Here is a 17,133-nt window from a genome sequence, read left to right on the forward strand (position 1 = left end):
AAGAAATGCTCTTCCTCAAGACAAACAGGGAAAGGGGCTGATTGCTAAAACTGGGGGCTTTCAATATTTTATTTGAGACTCTGGCTGCTAGAGGCAGGAGGCTGCTTGGATTTGAGCTGCTTATTAAGGCTTCAGGCTTGTCCAAACCACAAAAGTGTCCTCTGGGAAGGTTACGGGCATCTGGAGGACTTTGCTGGAGGATGCAAAATATTTGTGGTTCTTTGGATTCAACTTTGGGCGGTTCAGAGGCAGACTGGTCCCCTAGAGATCTCAGCCTGAGTGGTTTGTTGATGGCAGTTGCATGTGGAGGCACCCCAAATAATCTGAGTCAGAGCTGTGCCTTTTTTCTTAGTAATGAACAATCATCTTCAGTGTACCAGGAATGTCATTGATTCTGAGCAAACGGTGTGTTGGAGAAGCTCAGCTGGAGGAAGGTTTTGGTGTTCAGAGGTGGTGCTTTCATGGCAGCGTCTGAGCCCCGCGGGCTGGCCTGCGTGGTGCGCTGGTGGCGCAAGGGTTAATATCAACAAGGGTCAGCAAGTCTGGCTTTGCTGGGATTTAGAGCCAGCTGCAGATGTGCTGCTCCGCTCTGGATGCTTCCTGCTGGAGAGGGCTGGCGGAGGGGGGGGAATCGCCACTAAAACCTTTTGGTTACTGTGCAGATATCCGTGGAGGGCAGCCAGAGTTTCAGGGGCAGATGGCTCCTTCTCCCAGCGCTAAACTATCAACCCCATAACCTGTGATGGAAAGTCTTGGTCAGCGACAGACGGGAAGGGATTATCTTGGGCTCCGGCTGTATCGGTTCACCTCTGGCCTGATGGCAGGGACTCATCAGCTCTGCCGAGAGTTCATGAAAGCTCCATCCAGCTTATTTTCCCCCCTTTCCCCTCCCTGCCTCTCTCTCCTGGGGGTGGGCGTACTGACATTGTTTGGAGTACATCATCTGGTTCGTGTTATGCCTGGCAGGAAGTCCAGCCTCTCTGGCCCTCCGCGCTCCGGGAGGCCGAGGGGCCACGCTTTTGGCAGGGAGAGCAAGAGGAGTGGGGAGGAAAAGAGGGGGTGATGCAGCGTGCTGCTCTCACTCCAGGGGAGAGGCTGCCTGGCACATGCGAGCCCCCATGCACCCCGGATGGAGGAGGCTCCGGAGCTCAGGAGAGGGTTTGGCAGCATCTCGGGCGATGGGGGCTGCAAAGGAGGTCGCTGGGGTGGAAGGCGCCTTTGCATGGCCCCCGCTGGCCCTGAGCAAGCCCCTGCTCACCTGTGCACAGCGCAGAGACACGACTGCCACCAGACCTCCTCCGAAGTCGTCTTTGCCCAGATTTGTGCTCTGGGCTGTACATAGGTCCGTGCTGCGTAATGGTCCGAGCGCAGTCCTGGCATCTGATTGCCTGTACTTGCCTCCCAGCCCTGAACGAGTTGCAGACAAATTCCTCCTTTCTCTGTACCATCCATTTGCAAGTGACAGCAAGAAAAGGTGAATCCCAGAGCGGTATATGGTGGGTGACCCGCTGCCTCCCGAACAGCTTTGAGATGCTCAGAGAGCCACTAACCTCTGGCTTGCTCCTGTGCGAGGGCCTCCCTATTGCTCATTAAGCCGTGCCGGGAGGGATGTGCTTGCTGGCATTACAGTGCACAGCTTGGGGAAAGGAAAAAAAATTAGTGTCAGTGTTGTGACAACTGTCCTGGCAGCAGCCTGGTTTGGTTATAATCCTCGGGTAGAGTTACTCTGCAAAGATGCACGCTGGCAGGGGAAGGTAGATTATTTGAATGAGAAAAACACTGGAGACCTTAAGTGTTTTGCTAACTCCCATTAACAGCCCCGCAGTGCTGCCACCGGTCCCCGGGTCTCCGGTGGGAGCCTGGGGCTGCCGCCTCCGCCACAGGAGTTGTGCTTCCCAGGCTCGGCGTGTCCCCTGCACTGGGACAGAGCTGGTTTCGCTGGAGCTGTGCCAGCTTGTGGGACAGCTAGTCTGGTCCCACAGGGAATAGAGGATCCCTGGAAAGCTGCTGGGCAGGTTGCGGGGAATGCAGATCTCGTTTTCCGCTCCTCGGCTGAGCCCCTGCGGATGTCAGCAGGGCAGACCTTTGCCTGTATCCCGCAGCAGCCGTGTTCGTCACCCAGGCATCGCTTTGAGGTTCTACTCGAGGTCTCATGGCCACGTGTTGCTAAGTGTTCTCACCGTGATTTTAACCACAAGGAATGGAAAATTTAAACTGACTGTCTCAAGCGAGGGATCAACAGAGCAGCTTTGCAGACCTTTTGCTTTGGCCTTTCCAGTTCCAGTCCATCCTAAATCAGCAGCGAGTGTCAATCCTTCCTGTCCAGTGGCAGCCACAAAGTGAATTTGGTGGCCCTCCTCCTAGTCCTTACTGGACAAGCGGGCCATAAACACCACTGCAGATGACACAGACTGAAACTTTCCTGAGGTTGAAGTTTCTGAACCTCTAGACAAGTGGCTGGGCTGATGCATATCAAAAAACCCGGTGTCCTTGCTATTCTGGCTCTATTTGTTTTCCGAATAATTAGGAGATTTTCAGTTGCTAAACACATGCTCAAAAACTAGAATTGCTCAGCCCAGATGCCTTGAAGGTCAGTGCTTGTTCTTTACAGCCAGGAAGGAGGCAAGGGAGGGGCAAAGGTATCTCTTAAAAGCCATTTTCTTTTAGCTTCCTATGGTGCCGTTGGAAGAAGATCCTTTTCTCCCAGCTTGTTCTCCCCCAGGTACAACCTGATATGCCCCTTGCAATTTGCCAGATGAACATCATCTGTTGGTGTTTCTTGGATGGGGACCTGCCTTCTGGCTCCCTCCCAGAAGAGTTTGGAGCCAGCAGTGAGGCCGAGAGCAGGCCTAGGTACCGATTGTTGGTGGCTGCTGCAGGATGGGAATAACAGAGGTGGGAGGGATTTTTTTATTATTATTTGATATGGTTAGAGAGAAGCCAGAGAGAGCTTTCTAAACGTGTTTGTATAAGGATCGTGTTACTCAGAGGCTGCTGTGCCATGTTTCCATAGGGGTGGGAAACCCTCCAGTACTGGGATCTCACTGAGGTTTTAGTGGATTTAGTACCAGACTGGCAGCCCTGAAAACTGAAATCTTTGTTTATCCGCAGGCTGGATGGGCACAGCTGCACCCCAGCCACCCCCGCACCTCGGCTTCGCTCCCGGGGCTCCCTGCAACAGGGGAGGCAGGAGGTCCCGTGCTGCAGCTCAGGGTGCTTCAGGGGCCCCCAGATCACACTATTGCTCTGCTGCGGCCAACAATTTTCTAGCTAGCAAGGTGGAATTGCTGGGCAGGGCAACTAAATGCGGTCTTGGAAGATTTCCACGCTTCCCTGTGCCGGGGTTTGGGGTGCAATGGGCAAAAAGAGCATCAAGCTGGTTGTACCTGCGGGGATGGGTCTCGCTTAGCCAACACCGCTGTTTCGGAGCTGAGGGGTTGGCTGTGACCACCCCACAGTCAGGGACAGAGCATGGCCTGGTTTTAGGGCCACCTGAATTGGTCTGGCCATAGGAAGGGCTTCACTACTCACAGATCCTCCATGACCCTTTCTGTCTCTCTAATTGCCAGACGCTCTGTCCCCCAAGGGCCATGTAATTGAAGGAGCAGAGAGCTTATTTAGGTCACTCTACACCACATTTAAAGGCTGGGCATCCCCTCCTTGTACTTTCTCTAATGCTGTTATCTCCAGAGCTGCCTCATGACTGGCTTTCAAGCGGCTGTGGTCCTTTTATTTGAATATATACTTGCAGCAGGGCTGTTTCAGTTCTCAAATATTTCTTCATCTCCCACGGACCCAGCAGAGAGGGGGAAAAAATGCCGTTGCTAAGGAGCGGGATTTGGATACAAAGCTGGCCGAGCTGCTGGCGGGGGGCCCGAGGGGCTCCAGCACAGCTCGTGGCAGGTCAGTGCTTGTACACTGCTTTGGTGGGATGGCACCTGCAGGGTCTGGATGAGGGCAGTTGGGATTTGAAGCATCGCTTGGGCCTTGGGGAGAAAGAGTTGAGTTGTAGGGCTCATACCCTCCATAGATTAATTTGTTTATCCCACGTGTGGTGCTGGGTTAGACCCAACGGCAGCATCCATGGCCCGTGCGAAGTGTGTGGTGTTTGCTGCGGGAGTCTGTGGGACCTTCATTCTGCAGCAAGAAACATCTGTAGGCTGAAAGATGAGGCTGATGTGAGGGCTCTTATGAGGAGGGAGCTGGTGTCCAGGGAGACCTGTTAAGCATCACACCGAAGCTGTATCGCAGCCTGCAGCTGGAGCATGCCTGCCTGGGAAAACTGGCAGCAAGGGAGGAATTGAGCTGTTGGGCTACTTCAGTTGTCGGTTTGTCTCATTCCTGTCCCCGTGTGGGACTCACCCGCATGTCGCAGCAGCCCCAGCCCTCCTGGCTTATGGAGCTCTGGCAAAGATGTTGGACTTTGCTCCAGAGTCGTTAGGGAAAGGGAGTGCTGAGCTGGCGTGGGGCAATCCCAGCCGCTCGCCGGGCTCTGCCTCGCAGGCTGGCCGCCTGAACGGAGACACGGGCAGGGGATGGGAGCAGGGGCAGAGGTGCAAGGGTGCTGCCCGGCGAGCCTGCTCTGAGCACACGCTGCCGGCTAGCGCAGGAGAGGCTTTGCTCATGTGTGATCTTTGCAGAAGGGTTTTTGTGGATGGGCCTTTTGTTCTTTTAACACCTGGGAACAGCTCTCCCAGAGGCAACAGGAAAGCCCTTTCCTAAATCTCTGCGTGGGCCATGCCGTTGCGTGGGCTGCAGTGAGCAAACACTGGTCTCCTTCGGCGCAGTGAAGCGGCGACCCTGCAGCACCTAAAACCTCTGTCCCTCTCCACCTGATTTTGCTTGTTTTGTTTTTATGATGTTATGCAAATAATCACTTAAAGTTTGGTTCTGTTCCCGGGGCTGTGTTGGTACAGGTTCCTACAGGGCAGCGCTCCCGCATTAGGTAACTGCTGAGAGTTCCTCTTTAACATACCTGAGGGTCAGTAGTTATGTGACAGCTAAATGTCGGTGGAGATTAAGCACACGCGGAGGCACATGCGTGGCCTGTTTCACTTGCATAGCTCGACGGCAGCGAGTTTGTTTTCATTACACAGTTGGTATTTCGATGAGCCCTGCTGTCAGAAATACTCTGGAACGGGGAAGGGCGTCTTTCCGCTCCACACGTGGGGTGCTGAGTGCCCGTGCAGCGGGGCCAGTGGGCACAGCTGCCTGGCGAGCCCCGGGGTCGACGGAGATGGCTTCTGCTGCCAGGCACTAGTCAAGTCCTCCGAGCTGACAGGGGAGGAACAAAGTTGTTTTGACTTGCAAACAGAGCAGATTGGAGAGGAAACTCATCGGAGGCAACTTCATCTGGAATGCTGAGGCATTATTTTTAGAGTGGCTTTTCTTTCTGCTAACCACACTTTAACAAACAGCAGCTGAGCGAGGGCCTGTGTAGAAACCTGCTTTTCAAAGGGCTTGCTACCCGTCTTACCAGAACTTCTTTTCATGTGATGGAGCAAAACCACACAACCTTTCCCTGCTCTTTGCAGTGGTCGGATCTCCATGGAGACTTGCAAGCTGAGAGCCTGTGCTAGGCTCCCTGCTCAAGCCGGTGTTTTCGTTTGTGAAATGATGTGTTTGGTTTGGGTTGGCTTCTTAGAGTTGGAACTAACTTCAGGAAACCATCGTTTAGCCAAGCTGGGCAAAGCAAAGCATGTTGCCTGAGACTGGCAGGGCCAAAACTCAGCTGGGGGAAGTGAACAAGGCCACTGAAGCGCACATCTTCGTGTGGTTCGGGACCTCACCTTCCAGTTTAGGCCAAAACCCCCAAGATTTTGTTCAAAGACACTTGCCTTTTTAGGCTCAGCTGGTGGCCTGCTGCTGGCGAGGTCTCACTCTGTGCATTGGAGCAGCAGTGGAGCCAGTGAGCTGCAGGCACTGGAGGACATGGGAGTGTTAACTGGGGTTGATGGTGTCACCCCCATTCCTCCCACGCTGCAACCCCCACAATCACAGCAGACTTTTCAGAGCAAGGCTAATGCTTGGTTTGGTTTATCACCTTAGAGCAACCCAGCTTTTCTCCAAATGTTGCTATTTGTTTGCTTTTGATTTTTTTTTTTTGGTCCCAGCTGCAGTTCTGCTGATGGGGACTCCTTGGCTGGATCTCTACGCTGAGCAATGTGGCGGCGGTGCCCGTTGCTGGTGACCGTCGACTGTGATCACTGGATTTCTAGACAATGCGGTTTACTAGATTCAGTCCCGGTTGCGACAGCGAGAACTGGCATCAAGACGGGCCAGGCTGGTCCCTCCCTCGCAGCGCGCTGGGAGTGACTCAGAGCGTAGCTATGGCTCATGCTGGTGTCATAACAAACACTTATTCCCTGAGATGCTTCTTTGGGGGGGGTATCCCACAAACCCCATCTCTCCCAGTCCTCATTCCCACAGATTTTGGCATGTTCCTCAGCAAAACTGAGCTCTGGGAGGATGGGGCTGTTTGAGGCTTGACCCATCTTAGTCCAAGCAGTGTCAAAGGAAGGGAGCCAGGGAAGCCCTCTTCACACTGAGGCTGCCCCGTGGTCATTGTGCACATTGGCTTTTTTGGGTATCCCAGGATTTGTCCCCCAAAATAACTTTAAATGGGAGGGTGAGCTGCAGGGATGCTCACCTACGGTCGGTGATCCCAGGGGATGAACGGAGCCGGGTGGCAGGAACAGACGAGTGAGGGTGGGAGCACGCCTGAATTGGCTCGCCAAAGTGCCGTGGCCAGGAGGAGCCAGCTTCCTTGTGTGGCATTTTACCTGCCATGAAAGAGCTCTAGCAACGCGAGGGAATGCTTGCCTGTGGTGACCCAGTGCCGGGCTGAAATCCTGACACCCGGTGCCCCCGAGCAGATGCAGGTGTGCTGCTGCAGACACTGGTACGCCTTCGTCATCAGCGATCACTGGAAAAGGGCTGTGTCTTAAACAGTGGGAGAAAGCATGGTCCCAAACGTCTGTGTTGAATCAGGGTAGGTGGGAAAATGGAGTAACCCTGCGTGAAGCTGCCTGCTCTCTCCCTGCCACCCCCGCCAGTCTGGCTAACAGCTGATGGACCGGGTCCCGCTGTGGCTGATGCTTGGACACGGTCCATGGCAGGACCTGCACCTACAAGTGCAGTGCTGAGGGTCCGAGGAGGGAATTCATCCCACCACCCCGGCTGCCCATGCCCTGCGTGGACACCCGTGCTCCTCGTACCACGGCCGCTCCCCACCCTCTGGATGTGCAGGATCCGGCACACCCAGCTCTCGGGGCAGGGCCTGGGTCCAAACCTCGCTGCCGAGCTCTCAGCCTGCGTGTTCAGGCACTTGACAACAGCTGGATTCTACCCCCTCTCCACCCCCCCCCCCCCCCCAAATTGTTTTCTCCCCAAAGGTGCCGATTAAACTTAAGCTCCCAGTTGCTTCAGCTGTGGAAATCGGACTTAGTTGACTGAGCATCCTGATTACAGGCCCCCCAGGTGTCGGCTTGTTGACTCCTGCCTCCTCACCTGCTTATATAGCACCTCCTGCCTCGTTGACACCTATTTAAGTAACGCTCTGAAGGTGAGATTTTCTTGATTACAAAGCAGAAGTGCTTTCTCTTCCAGCTTCCCACAGGCGCCCCAGGGAGGGGAACAAGTAGGGGGGACCATCCAAGAGGAGAATCTCTCCCAGCCCTTCCCCAGAGCGAAAGGGATGGCCTGAGACATGCTGGGGCTGTGAGTGTCAGGAGGAGGCTGGGACGAGACGGGCTCAGCCCGGACCTTCGCGCAGGGCGGCCCGGGAAGCATGCCGACAGCAAATGGAGGCGTCCTACGTCATCCCGGCCGGGGTGGGAGTCAGGCGCGAGGGGCACGGCCGGAGAACAAAGGCTCGCATTTATTCCTCCCGTCCTTTCACTGGCAGCCCCTCGCTGCCTCCCTGCACTGGATTGTTCCTGCATTTTCTCTGCTTCAGCTGTTTACTGGGTCACCCTGATGCAGACACGCACACAAAGGGCGAGCCATCCGGCGAGGCCATTCCTGTGCCACCGGCACCGCAAGCCCCGCTCCGGCCCCGAGGAGCACAGTGGCGGCATTGAACCGAGCTGGGAGAGCGCCCAAGCCTGCCCTGCTCTGGGGTCAGGGCGGGCTGGGGGCATCCGGAGCCCCCCAGGCATCCTCCTTTGCGCAAGCTGGGGCAATGGGATTTTGGGGAGGGGGGCCCAAGAGGTCTGGGCTTGTCGGGTTTGCCCACGCTTCAATTGCACCAGCTTTAATGGAGGGAACGTAAGTTGATGTAAGGCAGTGTAAATACATGGGTGGACACATTTATTTCACGAGGGCTTATTTTGGTTCAGCTTTATCTACGCTAAGGATGTGACTGAGCTAAATAGAAATTAACCTTGTTCAAATTGAAATGAAGGGTGATGGAGCAGTTACCGTAAGCCAGACTGCAGCCAGTCAGGGCCGTGGCTTTTGGGCAGCCTCCAATTTGTCCACCCCAATCTGTGCACCTTCAAAAGTACAGAAAGATAGGACTCTGCTTTCTTTTTCCCTCTGTAAGCTATAGCAGGCGAGTTACTGCATAGGCAGCCATTTACAGCTTCTCCAGGCTGCTCGGGAACGGTGTGTGGCAAAACTCCCTGAGAATGTCAGCGTGGAGCCAGTGGGATGGTTCAGCATGGCACGAGGGGCTGAAAGCCACTTCCTGACTCTGGGCTGATGTTTTACGCCTGGCGTTTGCTGGAGCCATGGTCATTGCTTTGCATTTTCTGCATATCCCACGTGCCTTGCCCATGCCGCAGGTCTGTGCCGAGGTGTGCGCTTCGTACACGTGGGTCATGTACGTGCTGGGGGCAAGGGGGAGGTCTGGCAAAAGCAGATGGTTTTAGAGCAGGTGATACTTCCTCAAATTAATTTTTTTGGCTGTTTGTGGACTGGCACGTGAGCTATGAGCTGAGAGCAGGAGAATATTTATTCGAGGCTTTGTGTTGCTGAGAATGTAAAGACTTTTGGGATAGATGAGCTCACTAGCTTGCAAATGCTGGTACATGCAAGGGACAAGCATTGCGCTGGAGTTGCAACAATGAGCAAGTCTTTGTGTTCCGGTTAACGTGTGTTAAGACATAACTGGCATTTCAGGAGAGAGCATATCAATTGGTTTCAAGGTATGTCGGCTCTGAATGCTGACCTTTCCAAATATATATGTCAGTTCTTGCTGCCACAGAAATAACACACTTGGTGCAAAAGGGCCCTGTTTCAGCAGTGGAATCAATAGACTCACATTAGATCAGGCTTGAACTGTAACCTCTTTGGGACACACACTGTGTTTTTCTTTGCATTCGGATAGGGCATTATAGAGCTGTCACGTTGCCTGTGACTTACAGGTGCTACTGTACACACACAAAAAAATAATCAATTTTTGAACTTGTTTCTGTTATGTTTCTTGCAGATTGTTCCATCTTGGTGAAATATAGACCTTTGTTCTGAGATGAAATGACTTACTATGAACTACTCAATCTTTATTTACCCTTACAGAGCAATACGTATTAATTTTTTTATACACCAGTCGCCACCAGTCATGTCGTTCTGGTTTCACTTCCAGTAATTACCCTCCGGGCTGTAGGCGAGTTTGTAGCAGAGCAATTGCTCTGTAAGCGAAGGCCAGCTGCGTCCCTCGTACGTGAGCCTGACCCTGTGTAGGCGTTGGCGCTGAGCATGGATGCTGCCGAAACACACGCCGAAGCGGTCACGAACGCAAAGCTAAGGACTGTGGAGCAAGAGCTAGAACTGCTGTGTCGGCGGGATCTTTTTTCCATCAACTTAGAGAGGAAGCAAAACCTGCTGCACTCAGTTTTCTTCTAACCTTCAGCAGCCTGCGAAGGGAGCCCATCCCAGCACATCCCCTGGTAGGAAACACGAGGGAAGTCCTGCTCCAGTGGCATTTTCGCGTAGGGTGGAAATGTCTAGGTAGAGGTGCTGGTGGTCTTCTGTACTCCCGGGTGTAGGAAATGCAGGATTTGGAGCCAAGCAGGCATCTCTGGCACTGCCAGTTGCAGATGGAGCTTGTTTTTTCCCTGGGAATTCTCCTTCCAAGGCCGATCCCCCGGCACCTGCATCACCCCCTGCGTCAGAGGGCCTGGCAGCGAGGACTGGGTACAGAGAGTCTTTGCAGATCTTTGACTCTTGATTTCCAGACCATAAAAAGAGCAAAAAAGGGAAGGCTCTTGGTTTTCTTTAAAAGCAGAACAAAAGCAAACGGGTGAGGAATCCTGTGTATCTGCTGTGTCTCGTTTCTGGACACGAGCGCTGAGTTCCTAATCCTCGCTCCAGCCACTGACTCACTGCCTGCAAGTCACAAGATGCCTTTGTAACCGATCTGCCAGCCGCTGCTTTCTCATCTTCCTAAGACGCGAGGGTGGCAAAGGCTGCCTTTGAATATTGTCTCCAACCTGTCTGGGTTACGGATGCAGGATCAAACCTGCCGTCAGGCTCGGGCAGCCCCAGACCCCGAGGGGGGAAGTGTAAAATCCCACAAGAGGCAGATGTGGGGTGATGTGCTCCCTCCCTCTGCCCTGTCCTTCTCCCTGGGAGCACACGCTGCTGGGTGCTGCACGGCTCGGGGCTGTTCCCCGCGGGCACTGGGTGCAGCTTTCCCTGCTGAAACACCTGAAGCAGAGCAAAAGTGGAGCTGAGGGTGTCAGGAAAGCCTGGCTGCAGAGCCCAGCAGCAGATGGGGTGAGAACAGGCTCTCAGCTGTCACCACTGTCTGGGTGTCCTGGCAAAAACACCCCCTTTTCATAGTGGGTTTAAGTTTAGCTTCTGGCCCTTTTTCTATTCTTTTCCAGTTTCCCTCTTTGTTATTATGTTTTAATGGGCTGTTGGAATCGGTCCTGGTTTCAGGCAGCTCTGAGCAGGCAGGAAGGCAGGCAGAGAGTGCAGAAAACCCGGAGGAATCATGTCCATCTGCCCCACATCTCTGCACGGAGGCAGTGCCCAGGGCAGGGGCCGGGTGCAGCTGAGCCGTGGCAGGTGACTCGAGCTCTGGCAGCGGCATCGGGAACACGGCTCAAGGAGAAAGGAGACAACAGGAGATCAACCTGCCCGAGGCCAGTGTTGTCTGGAGAGAACCCCAGTGCCACCACGGCCATCACTGGGATGGTGTTTGGGAGCAAGACTGCTCCTGCCCTCAGTGGGGCTGCTAATCCAAAGCACATGCCGTGGGTCACTGGGGTAGGCAGGCACCAGCATGGGGCACCTTTCCTTTCCCCGAAAATGGGAGATACTCAGCAGCTTCCTCGCTAGCTTTGGGTAGTCTCTGTAGCCTTCCTGAGAGTGGCCGGGGGAAGGAAACTGCCGATGAGTGTGAGGAGCGGAGGATCCCAACCGGCAGAGCTGTGGGGGAACATCCACCACAGGGCTTTTTGCCTGGAAGTCCCCGTGAGGAAGGGCGTTGTGCTGCGTGCGCTTATTTTGGATGTGTAGGACAGACGGTACTTCTGCTTTCGCGGTCTTTATCTTTGGTTCACGGAACTGCAGTTGTTTTCCTTTCACTAGATGTGGGTGGCTTTTTTCCTCTTCCCTTTTACATAATGTCATACGCTTCGGTTTACATAAGAGGCCCCAAAGTCGTTGCTGTTCGTTGCGTGGCTTCGGGATTCGCTCCTGAGAGTGAAACGAAAGTTAACTCAGGGCTTGTGTCAGCCATGGAGGACGTGGTCCTTGGCGGAGCCAGTTTCTTTCGTTTCTGGAAAGGCCCATTTCCCGTTGATGGTGGGGAAAGGGTTATTCTGAGAAGGGACTGGGGATTGTAAAGACCAAACCCCCACTTTCTGTTTCTGGCTTTACCAGCTTTCATCAAGTCCTTTCGAACTTGTGCAAATGCGGAGCTTCAATGAGAAACTCCTGGTGATGTCTCTGAGGCTCAGCTCTGCCTTTTTTTGTCTCGTTAGCCAGCGAGACTGTTAATTCCCAGCAGGCGTGGGTTCCCAGCTCCCCACGGGCAGGGTTAGCGTCTGCTTCTCTCTTGTGGCTGGTAGCAGCTGCCCTTTGAAATCACAGTGCAAAGATACTCTCGGTGGTATGTTATGCTTGTCTGTAGAACAGGCATTTTGTGAAGCCCAGCTGAAAGGGAACAGAGTAACGCGAACATCTTGATCTTTAAACCAGCTGTTGTCCAGGGAGCATCAGTAAAAGCACTTTAAGCAGTTTTGCCTCTTCCACGTGTGCTGAAATTAATACCTTTTTCCAATAACAGTTCATTATTTTGTGTCTTTGGAGGCCAATGCACTAACCCAGGGCACGTGGGATCAGAGCTCTTAAGACCTGGTAATTGTTGGGTAATTGTCTGTGTGTAACGTGCAGCGATGCTGTCATGCTCACACTTAATCCTGTACTTTGCTCCTGTCTTACTAAAATCACCTTTGTGACTGATCTCAAACACGTTCTAAAATGCAGATCCCTAGCCAATATTTTGCTTCGCTGTTTGGCTTTCGCATTTTCCCCTCCCCTAAGCCAGCGAGAAGAGCTGAAGTGCTCTCTGCCTGGCTCCTGCAAGGGTCCCTCGCACCGCAGCCCTTCCTCCAGGCTCGCGAACCTTGGCTACATCTTACAGCTCGTTATTAAACCTCCGTGTGAAGACGTGGGATTCGACACCACGCCATGTACTAGAACATTCACCAGAGAGTAGAGAAGTTTATTGCACGGAGCAGGAATTCCTCCCCGGTGTAGTCACCAATGCTTTGAACCATCGGTGGGGAGCTCGCTGCTCGCGCAGCCTGGGGCTATCTGCGGTTGGAAGAAGCAGTCTCTAAAACCAGGCAAGCCATCTGGTGCAGACCTCCAGTTTCATATTTCAGGAGACGAACTCCTGCAGAGTTCACTTACGGCTGCTTTTGCAAAAGTCTCTGATTCTGCAGAATTGGTTGTCTGATACCCCTAAATTAAACGTGTGTTTTTAGCTTGTGCCCCTCCATCGAGAGGCCTTTTTCCTGCTGTATGGAGAGGAGCAGGACTGCACACTGAGCTGGTGAAATCATGGTCGAATGTTCATTTTCTATGTCTTCCCTTTTTTGGTGCCCATCTTGAAATGCGTTGGATCTCACTTTCTGGTGTGCCGAGTCCCTTCCATACGAGTTTGGCGGAAGGCACAAATGCTGTAATCATCAACGTGCTTCACGTTAGTGCTTTCACAGGAAACCTTTGCTGAATCTTGTTGCAGCTGTTTAAAGCGCTGTCTGGGCCTGTTGGATGCATCTCTTCTGCCAACGCGATGCAGTGAGCGGAAGGTTTGCCTGTATCTCTGCCGTGGTGCGGTGCTCGGTTATTCAGGTTGAACCACTGGTGAAGGAGGGTTTGCGTGTGGGTGCTGGGCTGCAGTTGTGCCGGCTGAAGCTTGACTCGCGTTCCCGTCTGCTACGAGGGACAGAAAACTCCAGCAGATGTGTAGGGCAGGCAACGGGGAGCAGTAGCTGTTGCAGTAATATTTAGCAGCACTTGTGTGTCAGAGCTCTTTGAAGACCATTTTGAAGACATTCATCTTTGGTTGACTTGCTGGAAATCCTGGTGTGAGTGCCAGACTTAAGATTGCAGCATTCTTGGTGGCCAGCATGTATGTAAGCCACAGGTCAAGGTTTTGTCTCTCCCAGCCCTGCTCCCACCCTGTGTCTCCTCATCTGCAAAGGGAGAAACGTGCATTTGGTGCAGGTGTTGGAGTGGGATTTCACTGGCTCCATTCTGCTGCTGCTTTTTGCTTCATTGGTGTTTAACCAACGTGTGTGGAATGCACAATCAGCATCTTAGAGAAGCAGCGGTAGGAAAGAGGAAGCTCAGGCAGAATATAAATAGCCAAATTTTAAAATGTACCAGTGTAGCAGCTCGCCTGGCTCTTGGCATGAGCCTGGCTGAAGACCGCTGGGAAGCTGCATACTTCGTGTGTGGTTTGTAAAGGGGGAACCTTGGGGGATATCGCACAAGTCAGCAACACAAAAAATGAATGAATCTGACAGTCTTGAATATGGGAAGGAAATGAAATTTGCTTCTACGCACATCAAAATTGGGTGTATCTTCTGCACGTGACACAAAATACAGAGTGAAAACCCCTGCATGATTATGGCAATACTTTCCACTGTAGTTGCACAGCAGCTGCCAGTGATTCATGGATTGATCCTGGGACATTTTGTGCTCCCATATGATTTGATTTCTTTATTAATTTAATTGCATCTCAGCAAGCATCTTATTTTTCTTGATATTTGTGTCTTGGGTTTACCACTGCCCCGCCAAATCTCTTTTCTCAGTTAGACTGTACAGAGGACTGGTCCTGCTGGACCCAGAGCTTTCCTCCAGCCCAAAGTCAGAATAACTGGAAGATGTGTGGAAGGACTGACCTGCGGATTGGGTGATAAAGGCTGGAAGAGAGCCCGGGAGAGCTGATGTGAAGCACTGTTGGTAATGATCCCCCTTCTCTGTCACTGCCCCTCGGGCAGCGGGCTTGCGCACCCAAGGCATCTACTGCTGTTGCTTCCGGAGGACGGCACGTAGCTGTGGGCACCAGGGTCTGATGGTCTCTATGGACAAACTGGGAAGACTTCCCACAGTTTTTCTTTCTTGTTGTTGGAAACTGCATCTATAGGTATATAGCATAAAGACAACTTGGCTGACTTGGGCTCAGGCTGGGTGCCATCACTGTAGGTGGCCGATCTAGGGCGGACGCAAGGCGCTAGCGGTTGTCTCCTGAGGTTGTGCCAGTCCCTCTGATCCCCAGCTAAGGCATCTCTGCTTGTGGGGTTGGGGGTGACTCACGTGGCATAGGAGCACCTCGTTCCTGTGAGCTTTTGGTGCAGAGATGGAGAGGTGATGGGGAGAAGCCCCAATCTCTCTGCTGCTGGTCCTTTAGCTACATACCAAGCTCACCTTCCCCTCACTGATGTGTTAACAGCTTCGTCTTCCCTGCACCGGGGCCAATGTCATGGGTGGCCACTCTGGCATGGTTCCCAGTGCGGACGTGACGTGGGGCTGCAGAGGAGCAGGGCGTTGGGGTGGGCTCAGGGGCATGTTCACAACCCTGTCGGTGTTTGGGCTGGGTGGTGCCAGCCGTGGGGGCTCAGGGCTGCCAGCCTGCTTGGGCCTGGGCCAGATAAACTGGGGGAAAGCTGGGGTCAGATCTACACTACCCGCAGCGGCCAGCACCATCAGCCTGGGGGATTCACTGAGGCAGGAGGGAGATGTATTTTCGTGTCACGCTGTCTAGGAAGGTGCAGGGCACGCCGTGCTGGTGGCTGCCTTTTCTATTCTTGAAATTCAGACCTGCTTATACTTGAACATAAATTTATGCTATAATTTATCCCAGAGCAAAGAACAACAGGGAGACTTGATGCAGGTGTCCAGAAGGATGTCTGTCTGTCCACTGCCTGTGTGGATGCTGTCGGGGTTGGTCTGGAAGCAGCTGCCCCCCAAGAAAGGCTTCTGATGTTCACAGCGCAGCTGTAGTTAGGAGCCTTGCGACCCCTCGAGCTTCAGCAAACCAAACCTCTTGATAGTCTGGCATGAAGTGAGAAGAGCAGGTTCATCAGAAAGTGAGGAAGAAGTCCAGTAACCCTGCCCAGGGGGATCCTCTGACCTCATTCATTACAACCATGAATGAAAGGCTTTTTAGAGTTTTCCCTGTACTCTTTGAGCCGGCTGCTGTTCCCTGCCTTAATTCCTTGCTAATAACAGCACTTGACTCGAGCAGGGTATGATAACAGCGCAGTGACTGCTGCTGTGATGCTGCTGATGAAGGGTGGTGGTCCAAGAGCATGTTAGGTGCACGTTCGGTATGTCGGCTCGGGGTTGTGTTCGGTGCTTTCCGCTCAGCATCTCTCAGTGTGCAGCATGGTCTGAAGCTGGGGCCCCGGCTACGGCTGTTCCCATGTTCGTGGGGAGCAGTTTGGGAGGGGGATATTTGCAGGGAGCAGCGGCGCTCCTGCGGCTCCATCCTGGGCCGCCCCACGGCGCCTTCGTCCCCGGCGAGCCCTGCCATTGCTTGAGGGCTTTTGTGGTCCTGAGAGGCAGATTGCAGGGAGAGCCGCGGGCTGGCTCTGGCCCCTGGCTAGCAGCGTGTTACGCAGGGGGGACTTGTCCTCGAGCCCCTGCGCTCCAGCGCGTGGTCACCTCCCCCTGCCAACCGGCTTATTGCTTTCGGGCATTTTCTCCCATCTGGTGAGCAGTGGGTTTTGCCACGTGTTACACTGTGTCCTGCCATTTGGCGTGGGGGATGGAGGGCAGGGGAGATCCCCGCGGTGTTTAAAAGGATCTGAATAAATCCTCTTAAGAGAAGCGCTGACTCAGCAGAGCATGGTGAGAGAGGAGGGGGAGGGAACTGAATTATCCTTGTGGGGCTGGAGCTGCTGCCGAGCCCTGCACTGGCACGTGGGGCTGGGAGAACTGCGGCAGGCATGTGCCTGGGGACCTGCCCCAAGACGCATCCCCTCTTTCCTCACCAAATTTTTAGATGGTCTTCATCTCCCCAGAGCAGAAACGTGAGCCTCATAGCTGGGTTGGGCTGTGGTCCAGAGATGCGTGTCCCCAGGGGTGCAGGGACCTGTCCTGACTGTGCCTGAGCCCTCCCCGGCGCTGCTCCCCAAGGTTTCCCCCCAGCTTTGAGCTTCTCCCTTGGACTTCTGCCTTGTGTGTGTGGCCAGCGCTGCCAAAGCTTGTGGGCGTCTTGGCTGCACGGTTATTATTTACTGCCGAAGTTGCGCCGAGGTGCTCGGTTCCTGCAGGAGCAGATTACCGAGATTACGGTCAGACCGGGCAGCAGCGTCACTTTACGGGAAAGGCAAAGGCTTGGGGAGGGGGAAGCAGCCGGGGCTGGGTACGGGGGTGTGCTGCCACCTGCCCCCCAGCTGCCTGGCGAGTGCTCCCCGCTCTGCCCGGCACCCGGCGCTGGTGCAGCCTCGCTTTGCAGAAGGGCTGAGATGCAGAGGCAGGGGACATGGAGCAGACTGAGAGCAGCTTCCAGAAGTCTTGTCTCTGCCTGTGTGCAGGCTCCGGTGGGCCCAGGGTTAAGCTGGCTGTGCAGACTGGTGTCGCCCGGTTTGCATTTCTGAGCAGAGGAGGGAGACTCTCGCTGCCTGCCGGCTGGTGGCTTTGGCTTTCCTGAGGGCGCCCGAC

At 53.9% G+C, this 17,133-nt stretch overlaps 1 protein-coding gene across 1 annotated transcript in view; it reads left to right on the top strand.

The window, feature by feature from the left end:
* RALGDS (ral guanine nucleotide dissociation stimulator) overlaps positions 1 to 17,133 on the top strand; it is a gene marked incomplete at its 5' end in the record, with an annotated part of 24,441 nt that overhangs the window by 372 nt on the left and 6,936 nt on the right. The window lies entirely within an intron of this gene.

The sequence above is a fragment of the Phaethon lepturus genome, unplaced genomic scaffold (genome assembly GCF_000687285.1).
Source record: "Phaethon lepturus isolate BGI_N335 unplaced genomic scaffold, ASM68728v1 scaffold26424, whole genome shotgun sequence".
Lineage (NCBI taxonomy): Eukaryota > Metazoa > Chordata > Aves > Phaethontiformes > Phaethontidae > Phaethon > Phaethon lepturus.